General features: G+C 43.1%; 1 non-coding gene across 1 annotated transcript; it reads left to right on the top strand.

Moving 5' to 3' along the window:
- Positions 1–752: 752 nt before the first annotated feature.
- TRNAQ-UUG (transfer RNA glutamine (anticodon UUG)) lies at positions 753–824 on the top strand. The gene has a single exon. It is a non-coding gene; the product is annotated as a tRNA-Gln (tRNA).
- The last annotated feature ends 9,041 nt before the right edge of the window (positions 825–9,865 follow it).

Consider the following 9,865-nt stretch of genomic DNA (forward strand, 5'->3'; position numbering starts at 1 on the left):
GGACCTGATAAGAACAGATGTGATTTCATCTAAATGTTTTACATATCATCAACCAAAGGCCATTCCTCCCTCCCTGCCTGCAGGGTTCAAGGTTTTCTAGAAGGTTCTCGAAGATTCTGGGTAGGAACTGCCATTGAGAGGACGTAGTTATACGTATCATTAATGATATTGTTGTTGACTTTGTGATATAGGAAGATAGATAGAAAGATAGATCGATAGATAGATAGGTAAAAAACAGATATTAGATGGATCGATAGATACGTAAGTCTGTATATGTCAACTTTCACAGAAATCATTGATATCTGCGTTATTCTGCAAGAAATACATGTACATGGATGTAGTGATAATATGGGTTAGGTATAAGACCAGTCGTGTTGAGATTGTAGTGAATGTGACCATTGACTTCAGCCTTAATGGTGTAGTGAAGATAAAGTTGTAGTGAAGATAAATCTTGAAGTGACTCATAAGGTTGTTGTGAGTACAAGGATGCATCGTAAATGAGTACTTCCTACCTGAAAGTCAACAATTACAAAATTGATCAAGTATAACAACATCCTCGGACAACCAACTACAAACACCAACCATAGAGTGAACCTGACTGTCACCTAACGACGACCTCTCAAAGGTAATGATCTTACCAGAATCTTCGAGAACCTTCTAGAAAACCTTGAACCCTGCAGGCAGGGAGGGAGGAATGGCCTCTGGTTGATTATATGTAAAACATTTAGATGAAATCACATCTTTTCTTATCAGGTCCCATGGTGTAAGGGTTAGCACTCTGGACTTTGGATCCAGCAATCCGAGTTCGAATCTCGGTGGGACCTCATCTTTTCAGTTTTCTTCGATACTGATGATGGCTGCATTATTCTGTACGTTATATATACATTCATATATATACATAAATATGTATATATAAACATATATATGGAATAATATGGTTTTATCAATAGCCGGAGACCATTCCTCCCTCCTTGCCTGCAGAGTTCATAGTTTTCTGGAAGGTTCTAGAAGATTCTGGTGAGATAATTGCCATTGAGAGGACGTTGTTATACTTCATATATCAATGATTTTATTACTGTTGACTTTCAGATAAAGATAGATAGATATATAGATAGATAGATAGTTAGATTGATAGATTGATAGAGCAATATTTAGATAGGTATATAGATAGATAAGTTTCATCAATACTGTATCTTACGCCATCTCCTGTTGCTGGACATATGTTCAACCAGCATTGGGAAAACCTCCAGTAGACCTTAATGTAAAGCAAGATAATAACAAAACCTGCAATAAAAGAATACGATCAACTCCCCAGTGCAGAAATATTGTGACCAGAAAGTCTTCTAGCAAGATGTCAGACACTTCCACGGGAATCACAAACATAACATCAAATATCTGAAAGTCAACAATAACAAAACTAATGATGATAATGAAACTATAATAAGAAAAATGATAAACATATGGAAAATAGTGCTCTAGATTATGCCTCTAGAAAACAAACTTTAACGAAAACTGTGAAAAGAAATACCCATCTGGCTGATACGACACAGTAAAAGAACCATCCCACAACCAACTCTAAACTGAACCTGACTGTCCCCTAACAACGTCCTCTCAATGGTATTTATCTTACCAGAATCTCGTAGAACTTTCCAGAAAATCAAGAACTCTGCAGGCAAGGAGGGAGGAATGGCCTCTGGCTGCTGATGATAACCACATTATTCTATATATATACTTTTACCTACAACCGAAGGTTGACCGGCCAGCCCAAGTGGCTACAGAGGTTGTATCCATGAAAGAAACGGACCCACCAGCAGACGAATTCGGTTGGCAGGTTGTATCGAAGAAGAGGAAAAAGAAGGTTGCCCAACCAGCCCAACCAGAAGGGTGTAGCAAAGAAACGAAAGAAGGCTGCCCAACCAACCTGGGTGGTAGTAAGGATGGCTGCTCCACAACCCCAGGTCGTTAGGCAGACTGTAGCCATGGAAGAAAGGAAGGCTGCTCGTCCACCAGCCCAGGTACCGAGTGAGCGTGTAGCTATGCTGGCTGACCCACCAGCCCGGGTAGATAGCTACGCCCAGATGGCTATGTCGGGTGCAGCAAAGAAGCAAACCCCACAACTACTCCACGAGGTTTGCAAGCCTGCACCCAAAAAGATGAAGACGAAGGTTGCCACACTACCCAATGCACCACCACATGTCTAGAAAGGGAAAAGGTGGACAGAATGGCTGGAGGTCCCACTCCAACAACAAAATTACCTTAGGAGCTAAGTTCCATCCATTATTGAAAAAAAAAAAAAAAAAAAAATATATATATATATATATATATATATATATATATATATATATATATATATATATATATATATATATATATATATATATATATATATATATATATATATATATATATATATATATATATATATATATATATATATATATATATATATATATATATATATATATATATATATATATATATGTATATATACATATATATATACAGACTACATTGCAACTTACATATGAATAGCATCATCAAGCTTCACTATATTAGCTTTACTGTATTTAAATATAAGCAAGGTCTAACCGAGGTTACTTGGTTGAGCAAGACGTGAGAATACCATCAATTGGCTCTCCAGCCCTGGGTTGAAATTGTCGTTCTGACGTATTTCGAGTTCAGTGCTGATACAGGATCATTGATTATAGGACTATCTTGTTAGTCTGTGTAACTTCGCCTGACCCAGTCCACGTCTTCAATGGCTTTCTGTTACTACAAACGGGATTACAAAGGAAAGGCTTCCTTTGTTAGTTTCATGAATACCTTCGTTCAAATGAAGGGAAAGACTATTACTATGAAGCGGTACCTTATCAGCAGGAAAGAGCTGCAGCAACGGTATGAAAGTTACTGCAAGATACATAACGAACCCGTGGCTTCCAACGTAAACATCGGCCGCCATTTGGGTTCACTCGGCATCATGTGTGACACCAAGATTGGACCCGTTGGGAAACAGGAACGATACTATTCTGGTATCATGTGGCTCGATGGCGCAGGATCACCAACTGAAATGCAAAGAAAATGGAGAAAGCCGCCCAAACGTATCATGAAGGCCGTGCAAGAGAAGATCGAGAGGAATCGGTTGAGAGACGATATCGCTCACAGTATATTGAAATTTATGCCCAAGACTTCCCCTGATCTCCAGACACAGCCAGCCACAGAAACCACCAGCCCCGCTTCCCAGACACAGCAAGTCACAGAGACCACCAGCCCCGCTTCCCAGACACAGCAAGTCACAGAGACCACCAGCCCCGCTTCCCAGACTCAGCAAGTCACAGAGACCACCAGCCCCGGTCCCCAGACACAACCAGTCACAGAGACCACCAGCCCAGATCTCCAGACACAGCCAGACACACAGCCCACCAGCCCCGGCCCCCACACTGAGCCACAAGATCCTGATATTGAGAAGACAAATGAATTTCTCGATGATTTTTTGCTTTCACTGGAGAAGAACTGATGAGTTCCTTATAGACAAGACAAAATGTTAAAAAAGGAATCTATATAAGTTCACTTATGGAGTGAGATCTTTGACGGAGCTGTGCTGCCTATAGCACAGCCTACCAAAGGGTGATCTTTGCTGTCGTGCAGTAACCTCATGAGGGCGGAGTCCGGCTACACTTTCTTTACCGAGGAAAAGATCTCTGCACTAATATTGAGTTTCTCCGTTGGCGTCAGGGTAAACACCCATCCCCCCCGAAGCTTGGTTACCTTTCCGTGGTGGGGGGGACTTCATGGATTGGGCAGTAGCAACCATCGTTGGTTGCTTCTGTTCAATCCATGAACGAAAAACCAAGCATCTTGAACGTAATTGTCGTATAAATTCACTTGGTGTCAAAACTGACGCGAAAGCGGTTGTCTCAATTTTGTCAGAAATGTTTGTGCGTTTCGGCCTGATGGCGGGAGTCGGTTTGGCGCTGTGGTCATGAGGGAATACGAGGAAGATTGGCAACCGTCCCAGAAGTAGCTACAGTGAGGCCCAGCAGCTGTCCCTAATACTGTGGAAGGCACTCATGTAAGGTGTGCAGTGAGGCGCAGCAGTAACAAGGGAAACGGACAACCAAAACAGCAATCTTGATCATCAGGAGGCTATCCAATGCTCAGAGTAGATAAGGACGATTATTGTATGGCTTCGCTCAGAGGATGAAAATCTTAGCCGTGAAAATCAACAAGTCAAATAACTAGTAGTTAGTGGTAGTGAAGTGGAATTACCGCATTTCTGTGGTCTTAATAGTAAAACGAAACTTTTCGTTTTCTCCATCAATCTAGAGGTGTTGTAGACCACCATCCTTAAGGTTGTAAGGTAATGGTAAGTACAAGGTTATGACCTCAGCAAATTTGTGATGGAAAGTGCAGGAAATGTGGTAATGTATATAATATAAATTATATAGTTGTATGATAAATGTGTAATAAAACTTTGTCTTCTCTGTTCCCGTTCATTAATTCAAATACAGGTAAGTTTTCTCTCTAACGAGGTGGGATAAGCTACGTCCACTCGGCTTGTAAATGTGGTGACTTTCCCTTCATTACCACAATGGTGTGCTGAACTGAAGATGTAGAATTCCGTAGACGAAACTAAGATAGGAAATCAGTCTACATCAAAAATTGAAGGCGCCGGTCTGTATGTGTGTGTGTGTGTGTGTGTGTGTGTGTGTGTGTGTGTGTGTGTGTGTACTACTTTAATCATTATCACGTGAGTCTTTTGAGGAAGGATTTGTACACTCGTGTTTCCGTCTTTTAACCTTGTAAGTGTAAAATATGTTTTCACTCCTGTGTGCACTCACACACACACACACACACACACACACACACACACACACACACACACACACACACACATAACCTGTAATATTATCTAGTATTTTCTTCAGAAGGATATCTTACACCTTGATTATAAAAGCCAAAGAAAAATTTATAAAAACATATACATATATTTACACACGTGTAGATATATGTTATGTATTGAAATGTGGCGGAAAAATTCTTTATTTATTAACAAACGTGATTGAGGACGTAAAGAATCTGGTACAAACATAATGGTTATTGTGATAAATGATTTATTTATGATAAATATGTATTGTGTTGCATTATAATGGTTGTTCCGAACCAAGGTCTTTAAACCCGAATCAGTGAAATACTATCAGAAATAGAAAACCTGTTAAACATAAACATTTATTGTGATTAACCACAGAATATATTTTCCTCTGGGTATGTAAAAGAAAATATAGTACAGGGAGCTAGTTGGAGGAAGTGTATTTCATATTTCAACAAAATGTTTACCTCTAATAGCGTCCCTTATCTTTCGTCATCATTTCTTATGTTTCCTATCAAGAAATGTCTTTTATGTAACATAAAAATTCTATCTAGGTATTTGATTAATGTTGTCCAAGGATGAGCTATATGGCACACGTGATCAGGTCACAGTGGTGGTGGTCAGGTCAGTGGGCGGTGTGTGTGTGTGTGTGTGTGTGTGTGTGTGTGTGTGTGTGTGTAGCCCCTGGGTTCATGTTGGCCACAGCCACCCACCGGCCGGTGGTCAAGTCGGTGGGCGGTGTGTGTGTGTGTGTGTGTGTGTGTGTGTGTGTGTGTGTGTGTGTGTAGCCCCTGGGTTCATGTTGGCCACAGCCACCCACCGGCCGGTGGTCAGGTCAGTGGGTGGTGTGTGTGTGTGTGTAGCCCCTGGGTTCACGTTGACCACAACCACCCACCGGCCGGTGGTCAGGTCAGTGGGCGGTGTGTGGCCCTTGGTTCATGTTGGCCACAGTCACCGGCCGGTGGTCAGGTCAGTGGGCGATGTGTGGCCCCTGGGTTCATGTTGGCCACAGCCACCCACCGGCCGGTGGTCAGGTCAGTGGGTGGTGTGTGTGTGTGTAGCCCCTGGGTTCACGTTGGCCACAGCCACCCACCGGCCGGTGGTCAGGTCAGTGGGCGGTGTGTGGCCCCTGGGTTCATGTTGGCCACACCCACCGGCCGGTGGTCAGGTCAGTGGGTGGTGTGTGTGTGTAGCCCCTGGGTTCACGTTGGCCACAGCCACCCACCGGCCGGTGGTCAGGTCAGTGGGCGGTGTGTGTAGCCCCTGGGTTCATGTTGGCCACAGCCACCCACCGGCCAGCCGGGCGGTAGTTTATAACTAAGACTGGTAGTTTCACATGCCACTTGGAGTGTCCCTCACTACAGAACTTGAGCAGCTCTTATCCTGAGGTGGAGCAGTTGATCCTCTCCACCAGGCTGGTACACTTGGTCTGCACCAGGTGGCTCCCTCCTGGTCATCCTGAGTGGTTGGTTGCTGTGTGGGATTTAATGACCATTGACTTGTGAAGGTCATTAGACCAGCCATCATTTGATCATCTGATAAAACATGAAGCAACGCCAAATATTACATGATCCACCTAAACTATTGAGAATGATGAAGTCTGATATTGTTACGTAACGTCATCCAATCTTGCCACTCACATGTTACGGTAATCACGACTACATACATAGTGTTGTTACGACTGATATTACTGTATGTACTGTAGTAAAGTACTGTGTTTATGTGGATAACATGTGGACGTCAGAGGAGGCAAGAGCATCATCAGAGACAAATTCTCTATTCTATGTTGTATCCTCAATTTTGTCTGCGGTGATCGACACACTTTATCCCCCAAGATATTATCTTGCTGTTTCTTTCCATCATTCTTTAGTATTAAAGATTTTGTTCTCTCAAGCAAGATAGAATTTATCAATAATTTTTAATGTCATCTTGGGTCCAGGTAATGTTAGGTAGCGGTCATACAAGTTGTCCATGACCTTCATCATGTGGGTTGGGAAGGAGTCAGGACGTGTGGCGCTGTACTCGGTGTACCACTTGCCAAGTTGGTCAGTGTGTATACCATGGAAGTTGCAGGGGAATCATCAGTCTGTATGTTAACAATTAGGTTGAGCAAATAACACTTGGCCTCAGTGAAGGTAGAATGTTTTCCCACTAGACTGCATCCATTAATACGACTTAGATCAGAAGATCTAGCCTTAGGTAATTTGTTAGATCGAGATTATCAAAGCCTTTCATCATTTTTAATCTTTGTACTTCGTGACCATCTCTGTTTTAAGTTGTTACGTTGACGTATGATGAATCTAATATGGAGAACAAATTTAGGAGGAAACCTGGCAAAGCTACATATGAGTGATTTTACCGTTTGCAAGTAAACTACGATTTTGTAAAAACGAATAGCATCTATGTTGTGTATAGAAAACGTAACTCCTTAGCTGCATTCTCTATGAATGTCATCAAAAGTAAAACATAGATAAGGGAAGGAATGAGGCTTGACGATACAAAACATCACTTAATCGTGTCCTGGCTGCCCAGACCCTACCTCGCCACACCACTGGCCATAACTTCATCAACACATTGCTTACTCCGTCAAGGTCATCCACACATTTTGCCTGGCTTGAACAACCGCTTGGCATTCATGAACCGCTGAATGTTTACACTTTCTGATTATCTGTAGTAGCTGATGCAGTTGCAAGATAGACTATTAAACCATTTTCTTACAATACTCGCTGGTAAGGAGACAATTTTCACAAAACACAGAGGTAACACTGCCTAAGAAACGGGCTTAAGAACAATTGTACGAACATAGGGTCACATTGGTACATCCACAAGGCACCAGTGGTCTGGGTGGCCTGAAATAGATTTGGGACCAAGAAGAATGATGGGTGTAGGGAGTAAACCTACCACAGACCATCATTAATTATGAAGAGTTGACAATGGTTACCTCCAGCCATAATCTATAAATCAATAGACAAATGTTAATGCAAACAAAGCAAGAATTAAACAAGCAGGAAACACAATCCAATGTACCATTTTACGATAGTTATGTCAAGTTGTCGCATCTGTTGACTACCTGACGTGGTCTTACGTCTCACCTTTAGTAACGTCTGCGAATTTCGTTGTAGTGAAACTCATGCGACCCGAGAGCCAATGTTAGTGATACACAAGAGGAAGAAATATAACTCCGAAGGTATAAAACAGTTGTGGACACACCAAACGCTTGACAAATATTCCTTAGTGGATGACAGAAAACACAAAGAGATCGTCCTTGTAAACTTATGATGAGGTTTGCTTGAAGAGTCTCCCTTCGTCATCGTCGTCCACAGGCGCCCTTTGTTGGAGTGGGTGTGGCGTAGACACAGTACTGGGACCTTCATGATAAATTATCTACAACGTTCCAGGTGTCCACATATCAGGGATATGACTGTGTACAACGGTGGCTGGGGTTAAAGTCACTGGATCATATATAAAACATACAAAGGTTAACATTGATTCTCTTAAGATTTCAAGGCAATGAAAGGTTTGTGGTGCAGTCTTTATGACTGAAGGTCATATTTAGATAGAGATTTATCAAATGGATATTACATCAACGTCACAGTAGCCGCTCCGGCCACTGTATTACTAACACAAGGGTTAACTGTAGTCATACAATACAAATACTAAAACTTAGTATCATTTTCTTGTTTTAGTTTTATAACCGAGAGAAACATGAAGTGTAAACAGACGGTGTATCGCCATACCTTCCTCCATCCAGTCATTATGAGGCTTCAGCGTAAGGTGGTGGTTGACGAGCGGAGGCAGACTCGTCCACATTATTATCTGCTGCTGTTGGACGTCCCCAGTGTCCAGGTACAGCCAGGGTCGTCATCATGTTGGACGTCCCCAGTGTCCAGGTACAGCCAGGGTCGTCATCATGTTGGACGTCCCCAGTGTCCAGGTACAGCCAGGGTCGTCATCATGTTGGACGTCCCCAGTGTCCAGGTACAGCCAGGGTCGTCATCATGTTGGACGTCCCCAGTGTCCAGGTACAGCCAGGGTCGTCATGTTGGACGTCCCCAGTGTCCAGGTACAGCCAGGGTCGTCATCATGTTGGACGTCCCCAGTGTCCAGGTACAGCCAGGGTCGTCATCATGTTGGACGTCCCCAGTGTCCAGGTACAGCCAGGGTCGTCATGTTGGACGTCCCCAGTGTCCAGGTGCAGCCAGGGTCGTCATCATGTTGGACGTCCCCAGTGTCCAGGTGCAGCCAGGGTCGTCATCATGCTGCCCGTCTCTGCATCGCCTGATCCGTGGTGCACCGGTGGGTCGGTGGCTCTCGTGACATGGTAATGTTACCGTCATATTCCGCGTCTCATCTCACGTCTGTCCAGGTGGGCTAAGCTCGTCTGGTCTGAATGAACCATATACAAGTAAGGCGTATCGCTGTTGTGAGTCTCAGTACATATGGAGGCAATATGGTTGATCAGTCTCTCTCTCTCTCTCTCTCTCTCTCTCTCTCTCTCTCTCTCTCTCTCTCTCTCTCTCTCTCTCTCTCTCTCTCTCTCTCTCTGTGTGAGAGAGAGAGAGAGAGAGAGAGAGAGAGAGAGAGAGAGAGAGAGAGAGAGAGAGAGAGAGAGAGAGAGAGAGAGAGAGAGAGAGAGAGAGAGAGAGAGAGTATATGCATCGCATTTTGATAATTTAACAATCATATGTAACACAAAATATATACTTCTTCCGAAAATTTCCTGGAAATTGGTTGAGGTAGAGCGGAGATATCGTGGCAAAGTTCTGTGTTACACAAGAACGAGTTTTCTAATTGGTTGAGGTAGAGCGGAGGTATCGTGTCAAAGTTGTGTGTCACACAAGAACGAGTTTTCAAATTGGTTGAGGTAGAGTGTAGGTATCGTGGCAAAGTTGTGTGTCACACAAGAACGAGTTTTCTAATTGGTTGAGGTAGAGCGTAGGTATCGTGGCAAAGTTGTGTGTCACACAAGAACGAGTTTTCTAATCGCCTGGTTTTACT

Source organism: Panulirus ornatus, chromosome 42 (assembly GCF_036320965.1).
Source record: "Panulirus ornatus isolate Po-2019 chromosome 42, ASM3632096v1, whole genome shotgun sequence".
Lineage (NCBI taxonomy): Eukaryota > Metazoa > Arthropoda > Malacostraca > Decapoda > Palinuridae > Panulirus > Panulirus ornatus.